At 43.2% G+C, this 14,766-nt stretch overlaps 1 protein-coding gene and 1 long non-coding RNA gene across 5 annotated transcripts in view; one reads left to right on the top strand and one right to left on the bottom strand.

Moving 5' to 3' along the window:
• Positions 1 to 14,766, top strand: part of GLI3 (GLI family zinc finger 3) — a 376,435-nt gene that overhangs the window by 62,589 nt on the left and 299,080 nt on the right. The gene's annotated exons all lie outside the window — the stretch shown is intronic.
• On the bottom strand, positions 975 to 10,682 carry LOC128331415 (uncharacterized). 2 transcript variants are annotated; one of them, XR_008310288.1, is made up of 4 exons: positions 10,192 to 10,682; positions 8,282 to 8,694; positions 6,363 to 6,466; positions 975 to 1,168 (listed from the first exon to the last, which is right to left on the bottom strand). It is a non-coding gene; the product is annotated as an uncharacterized LOC128331415 (long non-coding RNA). The 2 variants fall into 2 exon arrangements; XR_008310287.1 differs by having other exon boundaries at positions 6,363 to 6,506.

Below are 14,766 nucleotides of genomic sequence, written 5' to 3' on the forward strand. Positions count from 1 at the left end.
TTTATTTTTCCTTTGCTAAGGAATTTTCCTGGTCACACTTATCAATTTTATTTAGATTTTCTTCTGTCTAATTTTAAAGAAACGGTTTCTTTCAGTGTGGCCAAGTTCTGTTATATTGTTTGTAAGTCCCATAAAGTTTTTATCACTCAATATGATGATATTGTGAACTGCTGGTCTATGGCCAAAATAAAGTATGTTCTGTTCTGTTCTAGATAGGGGTGTGCACGAACCACATGTGGCAGCTTGATGCGAACTCGGACCAAACCACTGCTCTGCGAACTGCTTCTTCAGACTGACTGGCTGGGCTAGTTGAACTGATGAAGCAATTCAAACTGGTTTGGAGCGGTTCACAGTCAAACCGCTTGAACCGCCTGGCTCACGGCAGACCGGTTTGACCATGAACCAGTCTGTGCACACCCCTATTACTGGATACAAATATACTCCACACCTTGTTACAATACCACTTGGACTTATTAATGGAAGCTGGGTGGAATGTACTCATAGGTAAGAGAATGGCCGTAGCAAATTATTTACAATCTTTAAACCTACCTTGGATTGAGGATAGGATATATTACTTTTTGACAACTTATGACAATAAGTTCATATCAGATACAGCAGACAAAAAGAGATAACTATAGTGGAATGATGCTCATTAACTGAATGTTTGGAAGCTGCTCATGTATTATATGCAAATCTTCATATTTGCAGGAGATTATATGCTTATTTAGAGTTGAGACATAGGAAATAGAATCAATTTTGGCTGAGTGTGAGGGAAATGGTGATGATGGAGTAGGAACAGATGGAGATGAGTGCAGACTTTTGTCTTGTTTTATGAAATTTTGTTTACTCATACTGTGAAAATTATAAAATGTAAAAACGTTTTTAATAAAAAGTACTGTTATGAATCAGTCTGTTTAAAGAAGCTGGAACCACATAAAACAGTTATAGTCAGTTTTATAACAGTTTCAAAATGGGTTTTGGTTATGCATTTAAACAACATTTCTAACACTTTACAGTGTGGTGGATACTCCTCTCTTTTTGGTCAATAGTTATTGCATTTTTCATTAGCTTGCATGAGGTAGGGGAACCTGTTTCAAATTAGATCCTTTTCAGTGTTTTTTTTGTTTTGTTACAAATTAATTGCACTTGCTCAGTGGAAAGCTGCCATCTATTCAGAAAAAGAAAAAAAAACAGTTGTAAGGTCACATTGAATATTGAATCAACATGCACAAGAGCAGGGGCGTAGCAAGGTTTTAGTGGGCCCAGAGACAAGATTTTAAAATGGCCCCCCCCTCACTGAAGCTCAGCTCATGAAGTAAAGAAATCTTAAATGAGGCTGAATAGTGGTAAAAAGCATAGTAAAACTTTATCTATCTATCTACCTACTATGTGCCACAATAGAACATCATGCTAAATTATTTTTTAAAAGGTTTTGTAAATTTTGGACGATGCAAGTCATTTAATGGTACTAGAGAAAGACATGCTGTTCTGGTAGCTCTAGGTCTTAACACTCACATCAGTTTCGGAGGATGAATACAACTGAAGGAAGCCCAGGCAGGTGCATGGCTGGGGGAGTCAGTCATGTGACTTGCCTCGGGGGGGCCAAGGCAGTGGGCCCCCAGACAACTGTCTCCCCTTGCCCTATTATAGTTACGCCCCTGCACAAGAGATGTATGTTATGGTGAAACATGGGTTAACTATTACTATTCATCATGAAGCTTTAGAATGTTTAGAGATGTTTCCAGAATGTTTAGAAATATTTTAAATATTCATTTCCATTCAGTCTGTCAGGTTCCTTGTTTAATATTTGGACTCAGTCTAGCAGTACTCAAAGTATACTGCATTATTTGCATGTCCCTCATGTTAAAACAAACAAATCTCCTTGCACCTAGAGAACTAGTAAATCATGAGAAATGCCAGTCCAAAGCTCTTCTTCCTAAAATACTAGTTTTCCATCTCTTTGGCAGCACAGTGTTGTGGGATCTACTGCCACTTGCAGTTGGGAATGGGACAAGGATCAGAAACCATATTGCATAGCACACTGGGGTATTCCCAAACAGAAGAGGAAGCATTTCTTGGGGCACCTTGCCCATTGGGCCTTAAAAAATATAAACACCATGTGGTGTGTGTGTGTGGCTGCACATGTACAGATGTGCACAGCCCAAGCCATCATAACTTTTGTAAACAAGAGGTGGCAACTGTTATGAATATTTGAGTTTCATATGACTTTGTAGAGTTTTCTGGAATCTTGAAGACAGGTTTATTTTGTGAACTTCTAAATTTGCAAAGCTTCTAGAACAAATTTTGTGAACAACTAACAAAGTGAGTTGTAATCCATGAAAGTTTATGTCATAGAAATGTTTTAGTCTTTCAAATGCCATAAGACTCCTGGTTTTCACCGCAACAAACTAACATGGCTACCCTTCTGGAACATGGCCTCATGTTTCCAGTGTACTTCACCAAAGCCTGCTCTTGTGTTCAGGAAACCAAAGGCAATTTACCATCAAGCATGGAAGGCTACATAGACTATATTGCTATTTATATAGCATTGTCTGCACTCTATAAAGAATTATAGGACAGTTTATTGTCCTAAGGGGCTTACTTTCTGAAACTGACATGACGGAAGTGATAGAGGAAGAGTAGGGAAGGGGAGGCAAGATAAACTGAGGAAGAATATGGTTAGTTATAGACACAGACTATAACTAGTCTTAGTAATAATAGGGTGTCTGGACTAGGGAATAGAGCCAAAGGCTTCATGAAAAAGGTGCTTAAAAAGGGATTTAAGGAAATAGCATTTTAGCGACAGTTACAGACTGAGACATGTAGCCATTTACTTCTTCAGATTTGTTTTATGTCTTTCATGGATTTGGAGAAGAAGAAAAGTTCCTTAAGAGCAGCTAGAAAACTTAAAGTAAAAATTAAGTGCAACTCTAACATATTGACTATAATTTTGGTAGTGTGTATGTTACAATTCTTTGTGCAAATGCTTTGGATTAGGGCGGGGGTGGGGGGCAGACGCTTCCAGTTTCAATACTTTTGCAGTCCAGGAGAACTAAATACTATCTAAGATCCCTTTGTGTGTAGTGATTGGAAAGTGTTGATTGTTATCTCAAGGGCTTGCCTTTATCTCCCCATGATTATGCATGGGGTGAGAATTAGTAGCCTCTGGTGATGCATAATGGAGTGATTAGATAATTCAAACAACATGGCTTATTCAAACACTTTATAAACATACTGAGAGGCCAATGATACCCCTCCCAGAAGATATTCCCCTCCCCACATCAGTTTTTCTCTATAATCATAATGGGGCTTTAATTGTGGCATTTTGTGTAACAATATTTGAGTACAGATTCTCTTTCACAGTTTGACACTGGGCAAAAATGAATATGCACGCACAGATTGAATTCAAAGACTTCATGTACTAGCATATAGGTCCTTGGAATGAGATGTTGGTATCATTATGTTTAACCATGGGCCAAACTAGACATTATGTGAAATCTGTTACTGTTGTTGAAAACCACTGAATTTTTAGCTCCCTGCTTCCTCCATAAAATGTAGTAGACCATATCTGCACATTTAGCAATAGTTCTAGTTTAGCTCTGTTTTCATGTAGCAGTGACATTATGTTGGTGTTCTGTAGTGGTGTGCAAGAAATGGATTTTGTGTTGTGTTTTGAGCTTGAAACAAAACACGAAATGCTAGGAATGTTTTGTCAAAACCGTGGCCAAGCTGGCTTTTTCAATGAAACAAACTTGAAACTTTCCAAGTATTTCAAGCACCATTTCAGAGGTCTGGTTTACCGATTGGGGTCTGCAGTAGATCAGGCCTCCGCTCTGGACCTAGCGTATGTGTCCGTCTTGGACTGGGTAGACCAGTCCTCTGAGGCGGGCTGATGTGCTAGATCCGGAGCCCTGGTCTACCCACCTCATGTGGCAAGTAAACCAGCCCTCTCAACAGGCTGATGTGCAAAGTCCAGAGCAGACACCTGATCTACTCGCTGACCCCTTGCTGGTAGACCAGCTTTCCCTAGAAAAATAGCCAAGTGGCACTCAAAACGTTTCAAGTGTGAAGCAAGCCCTTTATTTGAAGGGTATTTTGTTTTGAGCTTGAAACACTTGAAACAGCCCATTTCAAGCTTGAAATGTTTGGAGCTTGAAATGTTTTGCACACCCCTAGTGTCCTAGGTAGGGTGACCATGTGCAAAGGAAGGTAGGGTCCTTGAATCATTAAGCAGATGAAATGCAAAGAACACCACAGTTCTTGTTCTTTTAATACTTGTGTAGGAGGCAGCATTGTAGGAGGGTGAAACTTTTTTTGCCTCATATGACAAGCTGCTCCTGTCAAATTTCTACACCACATATAAATGTACAAAATAAAAGTTCTGTAGAAGTTTTACAGGAGCAGATTATCATACAAGGCAAGAAAAGCTTCGCCAACTGCCTCTTTCACAATTATTGGCACCTTGTAAAGAAACACCTTTGAAAGTGATATCTGTCTTGTATTTTAGCAGGGGGAGAGCATCTCTGCTTATTCATCCCAGCATAGTGTCCCTCCCAGTGGCTCTTGCTGGAATCTCGTTCGTGTGTGTGTGTTTAAAGATTGTAAACCCTTTTGAGATGGGGAGCTGTCCTCTCATGCTTTTTCTGTGTGAACCATTTTGCCAACTTTTTGTTGAAAAACTGTATAAATACTTAATATCAAAAGAACACGAGGTTTGTCCTCCTTGCATCCCATCAGTTTATCATAATAAAGTTCTCCAGCATAAATGATTAGGTTTGGGATGCGAAATATGCTTTATGTTTTTCTTCAGAGTTGGGTAGAAAAGAATGTTGAACAGTCTGCTATAACTTACACCAATAAAATTACTCATCGCTCTGGTTTTCCTCTCAGGTATATGTTACTACTACTATAGGATTTACATATGGATTTACATAGCAGAAGGAATGAGGAAAAGCAGGGAAAGTTACACAAAAATAGATATTTTTGTCATAAAACCTGTACATTTGAAATGGTAAAGCAGTGTTCTTCACTGTAAGCTGTGAGGAGAGAGAGGGCAGTGGCGGCCTCCATCAAACAATCCTGACTAATTGTTTGTTGGTCCTGTGTGAAGCTTCAGCCAAAGCTGAATACTCTGCACAGTCTCCTGGCACCCTAGCCAGGAAATGGGAAATGGATCCCTCTTGAGCCCTTCCCCATGCTTTCCTCCTAGAGCTCTTAAGAGAGGATTCAGTTTCTCCTAAAGGGTCCTCCCAGCACTAAGAAAAGTGCAGTACTGTGTGGAGGTCAGCACAATGGGAATTGGCTCTCACATTGAAGGGTTTTTTTTGCCAAAGTGGCCCCCACTTAAAAAGTAGTGAAGACCACTGCGGTAAAGCATGTAATCTGACAATGGCAACTCTTTTTATGGTTTCTGTTAAACCATGTCTTGAACCAACTAGTCTCCCCCCCCCCCCCAGTGTCTCACAATTCCTCCAAGGTATTCAAGAGCAGTCTTCACCTGGAGGATTGGGCCCCAGTTTGAATCATCATCTAATCTGTGTTCCACCTCACCATTGTCATTCTCCTTTCTGTTTAGCAAGTGTGTGTGTGTGTGTGTGTGTGTGTGTGAGAGAGAGAGAGAGAGAGAGAGAGAGAGAGAGAGAGAGAGACTTGTATAGTAAAACAGGTTGCAGTTATTAAAGATCTGTCCTGAATGTGAAAAAGGTTTAAAAAGCCTTAACAATGCTTTGTTGTGTATTTCTTGTAAATTTAGCTTTTTAAAGCCCTTACTAAGGTGGAACATTTTTATCATGCTAATACAGAGCTTTTGTGTAACACGGCGGTTCCATAAATATTTACACTGTTGTGTATTGAGCTCCTGCCGTGAGCTCTGTTTGTTTATTTCTGGAGGAGGTGTGAGCTAGTGTCTCAAAGATTGATTTGTATTTGCCAGCACAGATAAACTAACTTCTTTTAGATTACCTATCTGCAATCTAAATTACCTACATGTAAATGCATGGAGAAGTGAAGAACATCTTATACTCATCCAAGCAGGTCTTTGAGATTTTTTTATTTGTAAGATGGTCATGCTAGCATTAATAATTCTGGTTCAGTAGTGACATAATTTGTGGAATATAGATTAAAATTTTGTTGTTGTTGTTATTGATCTTACTAATATTAGTATTAGTAATAATTAGTAGCAATATTAGTAATAATTAGTAGCAATATTATGATTCCTATTATTTATTTATTATTGTTTTGCCATTTATGCCTCGCAATTTCATTCAAAAATCCCCACAAGGTGATTAATATAATAACTAAAATCAAATAATAATACGGAAACAATAATCCCCACCCCACAACATAATTAAAATTGGTAGTACCTCAAAACATCAGAACTTTCAACAGCAGCAGGAAATCAGGTATTTATGCTTTAATAGGAGACTGCCAACTCTTTTGCTGTAACTTCCCTCTCCTCTCATTGTTTCTATTTTAAAAAGTTGAATAGTTTACTTGCCTTCTTGTAACTATAATGTGTTAAAAAAGCACACAGCTCAGTAAACATGTGTGTGTATGTAGACCCATACATACATATAACAGGAAATACAGAATAAAATCAGACCAGCCGCAGAGCTCAAAACGCCCTATGGAACAAAACTACCTTAGCCAATACCTTAAAAAGGCAGCAGAGAAGAAGCAAGGTACATATTCCTAGAGAGAGAGCACTGCTGAGAAGGTCCTAACCTGCATAACTACCCACTGTACTTCAGAGGGAGAGGGCACATGGAGCAGAGCCTCCAAGGAAGATAATAATGTTCTGGTAGGTTAGTATGAGAGAAGTCAATTGTTAAATGTCTTGGACCCAGACAATTTAGGGCTTTAAAGGTCAGTATCGGTACTCTTTATTGGGAAGGTATAAACAATTGGGAGCCAAAGTAGTTGTAAAGTTGGTCTAATATTTCTCAAGGGGCCACCAGTTGTTAATCTGGCAGCTACATTCTGTACAAGTTGTAGTTTTGGAGCACTTTTTAAAGGTAGCCCAACTCAGTGTGTTTCTGTAATCTAGTTTAGCTATGATTTAGGCCTGGATTTTTTTGGCTACCTTGTTCTATCCCAGGAACTGAATCATCTGATGATCTAGTTTAAGTTTAAGGAGAGGAGAGCTGGTCTTGTGGTAGCAAGCATGACTGTCCCCATAGCTAAGCAGGGTCTGCCCTGGTCTGCCCTGGTTGCATCTGAATGGGAGACTTGATGTGTGAGCGCTGCAAGATATTCCCCTCAGGGGATGAAGCCACTCTGGGAAGAGCAGAAGGTTTCAAGTTCCCTCCCTGGTTTCTCCAAGATAGGGCTGAGAGAGATTCCTGCCTGCAACCTTGGAGAAGCCGCTGCCAGTCTGTGTAGACAATACTGAGCTAGATAGACCAATGGCCTGACTCAGTATATGGCAGTTTCCTATGTCCTAAGTTGGTGAAATGTTTGGCTGTGCCTGTTCCCTTAGTATCAAGAAGCTGCTCACTAAGTTTCAAGAATTCTAAAAGTACCCCTAAGTTGCATACCTGAGTCTTAAGGAGAAGTGTGATCCTGTCCAGCACAGGATGCTTCCCTGTTCTCAGATCAGTAATACCCATAATGAATAGAACCAGGGTGGATAAAAATCAACAATTTTTTTTAAAATAAAAAAAATCTGATTTTTAAAATAAAATGCTTTTTGAGGGGAAAAAAATCTATCTAAAGATAGTTTTCTATTTAAGATACATTATAGTCCAAAGGTATTCATCATGAAATAAGGATTCGTTTTTAATTATGTGGCATGAGGCTATATATATATGCAATGTTTAAATTTTTTGGTAAATGAATTCCATTAATCTATTCACAATGTCATGCTCTTCCAGAGGTTTCTGTAAGGTTATTTTGGGCAATTTTTCTGTCTAGAAGAAACCTTCATCTGGTTGTAAATATTAAGATTATACCAGCAAGAATGATTCTCTATGTAAAAACCCATGATTTAAATCTAGTCTTACTGACTAGTGATTTAAATCAATTTGGTTTAAATCAAATCCACCCTGAATAGCACATCCATTCTATTCTGAATTGAATTTGTTTGCCAAGTTCATCAATGACTTAGAACCTTTGCTGCCTCCCTAGGGCAATAGTGTCAAAAGCCGCTGAGGGATCAAGGAGCACTAACCGGGATGCATTCCCCCTTTCCTATTTATTTATTATCTCCTGTGCTCTCACAAATAATCCCAGAGCAGCTTACAAAAGTTACTAATAGAACAAGCACCACCAATACAATACTTACCAAATATGATGATCTCCTAGGATGGACTGAGGTGATTTCCACCCACCAGAAGCAAGATTGAAAGGGCTCAAGATAGTATTTTCCAAGAGCTCCTGAAGCTGTGAGGCCACCACACATACCAACAGCTTGCTTAGTTGTGGGAAACTGAAGTCTCCTGAGTCAAGTGATGGTTCCTTTAGGAGCAGCCCCATCATGGCTCTGTTCTTCAAGGCCAAAGGGATTGCTCCCTCCCTCAAGAAGGCATTTAATACCTTCCCAACTCAGCCAATTGGTTTTCCTTATCAGCTAGGACAGGCAAAGGTCACATGAGCTAATGATAGGGCCTTATTGCTCCAAGGATCTCGTCCATATCTTCAGATTGGCAAGATATATAATGGGGCCTCATTAGATGTCCACATGCTCAATTCATACTCCTGAAAATAAAGCATTTAAACTTTTCCTGTTTGATTAATAGGTTTTTATCCTGAGACCATATTCTAACAAAAACATTATACAATTCAGCTGAAATCTATGGTGGTGAGGCAACTTGGAGACATTGGGAGAACATAATGTCATGCAGGTCGAGTATCCCTTATCCGGACACCCAAAATCCGGAATGCTCCAAAATCTGGACACCACGCCGTAACAACAACAAGCCTCAGCTCACTTAAATAATTCAGTCAAGCCACCTTCCCCAGGGCCAGGACCGTCCCGCCACCGCCTCCCTCAGGGCCAGGCCCAGGCCGTCCAGCTGCCGCCTGCCCACCCCCACTGCTGCCACCGGTGCGGCTCGCCTCCTCCGCTCGCCTCTTCAGCTGTCCACCTCCTCGCTGCCGCTGCCATTATTGCTCGCTTCTGGAACTCTTGTGCGCTCAAGCAAGAGTTCCGTCTGTATTGTAAATAGAAGACTCCAGAATCTGGAAAAATCTGAAATCCAGAACACCGCTGGTCCCAAGCAGTCTGGATAAGGGGTACTCGACCTGTGGTCTCTTCTGAGCTCTCTGATCATTCTGTCATTGTTGCCGCTGTCCTTAGGGGCTTGTGGCAAGCTCAACTGGAAGTAGCCCTACCCCAGAAAGTGTACTGCCAGCCACCACCACCACCAGTAACAATTTCTTTCTTTCTTTTAAAATTGAAAGGGATTTGCGTTATCCTTAGATGAAAACCTGTTCTTGGTATTAATTCCAATTAGTCTTATGATGTTAAGACAGATTTAAGGCCAAAGTATATGAGACAGCCGGCAGCCATGATAGGATCACTTAAAAAAAAAAAAAAAAAAAAAAAGACCAGAGCTGTGTCAGGCCATGGTTCTGGAGCAGTTCCTTTCTTCCCCAGAATCTGTTTCTAGGGTACCTGTATATATTTCCCACAGAGCAAATAGGAGCTTTGTGACAGGGTGGGCTATTTATACCAAGAAAACCTCTGTGAAGGAAAGCAACTCCCCCCCCCCCGGTTTGCACCCTTATCTACTTATTAGTTTGTTTATTTATAAAATGTTTATCCTCTTTCCCCCTATTTAAAAATACCATCAAAAGTTTACAAAAAGAGTTCAAATAAAAACTAAAATCAGTATTAAAAAATCTTACTTAAAATAATAACAGAGTAAGACAGTAATCATAGAGACAACAGGTTTGTTTCTGTGTTGAAGTGGAATATCTTTACTGCCTGTCTAAAGGTGTGCTGAGGTCAGGCAGACCTCATTAGGGAGGCTGTTCCACAACTTGGGCCTAGTGCGCTCTCTACTTCCCTTGTGACTGATCGGCTTTTTAAAAAATCTGCAGGCAATTTGATCATGGATCTCCTGACATCATATCTAGTGGTAAAACCTGAAGGTGGCATTTGGCACAAATCTGTTTCCACTAATTGGCCAGTTAATGAGAGCGTTCTCCTGATCCTCAGAAGTTAGCTCCACTGAATTTATTGGGTCTTACCCAGGTGTGAAGCCTGACCGCCAGCGCCCCGTGTGTGGCGGCGGCAGCCCCGCTCATCCCTCTCCCCGTGTCTGATGTCAATCGCGGGGTGTGTGGTCTGGCTCCCGAACGGAGCCCAACTCCTGAAGGGGCCACGCGGCACCTTTGGGAGCTAAACTAAGGCTGGTGCTGCGTTCACAGCGCAGCCAGGGGCGGCTCTTCCCTGCCTTAGTGAAGGCAGCACCAACCTTTTAACTCCCGAAGGCTGCGTGGCCCCTTCGGGAGCTAGAGTTAGGCCGGCGCTGCATTTAAGGCAGGGAAAAGCTGCCCCTGACCATGCCGCAAACGCAGCGCTGGCCATTTAACCCCTGAAGGGGCCGTGCGGCAGGGAAGATCTGCTCCTGGCTGTGCCGCGAATGCAACAGCCATTTAACTCCCAAGTTGAGGCTGCGTGGTCCCTGCTTGGGAGCTAAACCAGTACCCCTGCTTCTGACGTCAGACACGGGGGTCGTGTTGGGGTCGTGTTGGGGCCGCGAGGCACGGCCCCTGATTGGGCACAGCCCAAGTTCTTTGAACTCATTCGCCCAGTGGTAGCTCCGCCCCTGGACTTACCTCCTGACAAGCAGTGGCGATCAGTGCCGCTGGGGGGTTGGGGAGGTGAGTGCAGGATGAGCTGCAGTTACATTTCTCTTCTTGCCTAGCTTTAATTTGAACGTGGGCTGCTCATTCGACAGGCTTGCATCCCTGGTGAATGACCAGCCTGCACGACTCAACCCGGCAAATGTGAATAACCAGCCTGCGCAGACATCCAGGGTTGGGCAGAGAGAGGCATTTGTGCCCTGTTCTGCTGCTGCCTGTCCTGCCCCCGCCTTTCCTCAGGCCTGGCGGCACCGGCTGCTACTGCTGACAAGTGTGCTTAAGATTTCAGCTCATGTTGAAGCCCAGCAGAGGGGGAAAGGGAGAGTCCATCCATATCCCACCCAGTGCTGCCTGGAGTGAGAGACCAGGTGGATGCTGGGGTTCCTTCTGCTGTTGCCTGCCTGCTTTTGCTTCCCCTGTGGGGCTGCAGCCTCAGGTTGACATCTGTGGGAATTTTGGGCAGGACTGGGACCAGCCCCTGAGTGACTCAGTTGTTCCTCGGGTCACCTGCTCAGTTTTGGGCTTTATAGGAAGGCTCCTTGTGGCGGTGGGCCCGCCACCAAAGGGGCGACACCAAAGGGGGCCGCCCCTTTGGGGGAGCTACTTCAGGGGAGGGCGAGGGCTAGAGGGCTTCTGTTTAATTAGTTTTAAACTGTTTTAGACTTGGGTTGAAATTGCTGTAATGTGTTTGGGTTCATCTGAAGATGAGGGGACGGGGGTGCCTTCGTTGACTATGGGGCAGCCATCCTGGGGGTGGTGGGGAATAGAAGAAGTAATGTTGGCAGGTCAGCAGGCTGTTCCAGGGGAAGGGTAGTCAGAAATTTAATTCTTTTCTGCCTGTATTGCCTCTGGGAATTCACATCCAGCGGAGTTGTTCAGGGTTGTGAGAGGATTAGTATCTGCCCCCCCCCTTGAACCAGAATTTGGAGGCATCAGTTACCTGCTGTGATGTGTTTAAAAAGTTTTTCACAGATAAAATCTCTCGGATTCGGGCTGACCTAGATGGAGACTCCACAATTAATTTGATGTCTGAGCTGGAGGTGCCCAACGACTCCTCTTATATGATTCGACTGAATCGGTTTCAGCTTGTGACTGCTGAGGATGTGGACAAGCTGCTTGGATCGGTGAGGCCTACCACTTGTTCTCTTGACCCTTGTGCAACATGGCTTGTTCGATCTAGCAGGGAGGTTGTTGTAAACAGCCTGGTGGATATCATAAACGCTTCTCTGAGGGAGGGCAGGATGCCTCCTTGTCTTAAGGAGGCTGTTATTAGACCTCTTTTAAAGAAGCCTGCATTAGATTCCTCAGAGTTGAGCAATTATAGGCCTGTTTCCAACCTCCCATGGCTGGGCAAGCGAATTGAGAGGGTGGTGGCCTCAGCTCCAGGCAATCTTGGAGGAAACTGATTATCTAGACCCATTTCAAACTAGTTTTTGGGCGGGCTATGGGGTGGAGACTGCCTTGGTCGGCTTGATGGATGATCTCCAATTGGGAATTGACAGAGGAAGTGTGACTCTGTTGGCCCCTTTGGATCTCTCAGCAGCTTTCGATACTATTGACCATAGTATCCTTCTGGAACGTCTGAGGGTGTTGGGGGTGGGAGGCACTGTTTTACAATGGCTCCGCTCCTACCTCTTGGATAGATTCCAGATGGTGTTGATTGGAGATTGTTGCTCTTCAAAATCTGAGCTTAAATATGGTGTTCCTCAAGGCTCTGTACTTTCTCCAGTGCTTTTTAACATCTACATGAAACCGCTGGGAGAGATCATCAGGGGATTTGGAGCTGGGTGTTACCAGTATGCTGATGACACCCAGATCTACTTCTCCACGTCAACTTCTTCAGGAGCTGGCATATCCTTCCTAAATGCCTGCTAGGGATGTGCCAGGACCGGTCCGGAGGGCTTTAGAAGGACTCCTGGGAGCTTTTCATAGCGAAAGGGGGAAGGGGCGGCAGGGAGGTATCCTGCTGCCCCAATTTCGACTAAAATTATGGGCGCCAAAGTGGGAAAGCGGCAGGAGGGGTAAGTAAACCCTCCCCCCGCTCTTAAAGCAACCCCCCATCTCAGTGCCGGACCGCAGTTTGGCGGTTCCGCGCACACCCCTAATGCCTGCCTGGAAACAGTAATGGGCTGGATGAGGGAGAATAAACTGAAGCTGAATCCAGATAAGACGGAGGTACTTATTGTGCGGGGTCAGAACTCAGAGACAATTTTGATCTGCCTGTTCTAGATGGGGTCACACTTCCCCAAAAGGAACAAGTTCGCAGTCTGGGAGTACTTCTGGATTTACACCTCTCCCTGGTTTCTCAGGTTGAGACAGTGGCCAGGGGTGCTTTATATCAGCTTCGGCTGATACGCCAGCTGCGCCCGTTTCTCGAGATCAATGACTTCAGAACAGTGGTACATCTGCTGGTAACCTCCAGACTTGACTTTTGTAATGTGCTCTACGTGGGGCTGCCTTTGTACATAGTCTGTAAACTTCATTTGGTTCAGAACGCGGCAGCCAGGTTGGTCTCTGGGTCATCTCGGAGAGACCATGTTACTCCCTTACTGATGGAGTTACACTGGCTGCCAATAGGTTTCCGGACAAAATACAAAGTGCTAATTATAACTTACAAAGCCCTAAACGCCTTAGGCCCTGGGTACCTAAGAGAGCGTCTTCTTCGTTATGAGCCCCACCGCCCATTGAGGTCATCTGAGGAGGTCCATCTCCAGTTACCGCCAACTTGTTTGGTGGCTACACAGAGACAGGCCTTCTCGGTCACTGCCCCGAGATTGTGGAATGCGCTCCCTGCTGAGATACGATCCTCCCCATCTCTGGCAATTTTCAAAAAACACCTGAAAACCCATCTTTTCACCCAAGCTTTCTCAGCTTCCTAAATTGTGGGGGTTTTAATTTCTGGTTTATTTTAAAATTCAAAACCCGATTTCGGGGTTTTTAATTACTGTAATTGTTTAATTGTTGTTTTAAAATGTTTTCAAATTGTTAGTTGTTGTTTTTTAATTTGTTTTAGCTCTTTACTGTTTTAGTGGTTTGTTTTAATTGTAAACCGCCCTGAGCCATTTTGGAAGGGCGGTATGCAAATCAAATAAATAAATAAAATAAATAATAAAAATGTTCTAATATACTGTTGATGAATCACTATTAAAATTTCAACTGGCCTTGCTGCTGTGTCTTTACAAGAAATTGAGAAGGTAAAGCTTTTAGCATCACTTTATCTCTATGCCAAGGAAAGCTTCAGCTGCTCAGCTTCTGCTCTTTATACTCGACTATTCTAAAAAGCCTTTGACCCCTTACAGCTCTCTAGATTAGACAGGCATATCTGGTGCTGGCTGGCTGGTTGCTTGGTCAGTTGGTGATATTGCTTGCAATTCAGAAAGTTGCCCTGTTGCAACAGGAAAGCAGGAGGCTCTATATTTTGATCTGGAGAAGGGAATACAGATTAGTGGCAGAGCACATGCATGCTAAAGGTTCATAATTCAGTCCTCGGAACATCTCATGTAGCAAGCTCTCAGGTAGCAGGTTGCTTGAGTCCTGAGTACAATCAAAATTCACAATACTGGGCTAAATGGATCAACAGTCAAGCTTGATATAAGGCAGCTTCCCTGTTTATTTCCGTTGACATGCCAAGTGTGTGCTCCATTACTGAGCGGTGGTCTCCTGACTTCCTATGTGCTCCCTTTTTCTCAATACCATTTGCTTTCCATACCAGTATTCAGGCTCACATGATTTTTGTCATTTGTCCCTTTACAGTGTATGAATGTGTTTCAAGATGCTGCTTGTCCAGAAGAGTTTTCCCTTGACTGGTGTGCTCTGTCCTACTTTGTCTGACATGGAACATTGATCAGGGTAGCATAGGAAGCATGTTCTTGTGGCACAAGGAGGAAATCCAGGCCACTTTTCCAACCTCCTCTAATACCTGCTACATATTTCTCCTGGTGATGCTTAAGAAGTTTG

This window comes from Hemicordylus capensis, chromosome 6 (assembly GCF_027244095.1).
Source record: "Hemicordylus capensis ecotype Gifberg chromosome 6, rHemCap1.1.pri, whole genome shotgun sequence".
NCBI lineage: Eukaryota > Metazoa > Chordata > Lepidosauria > Squamata > Cordylidae > Hemicordylus > Hemicordylus capensis.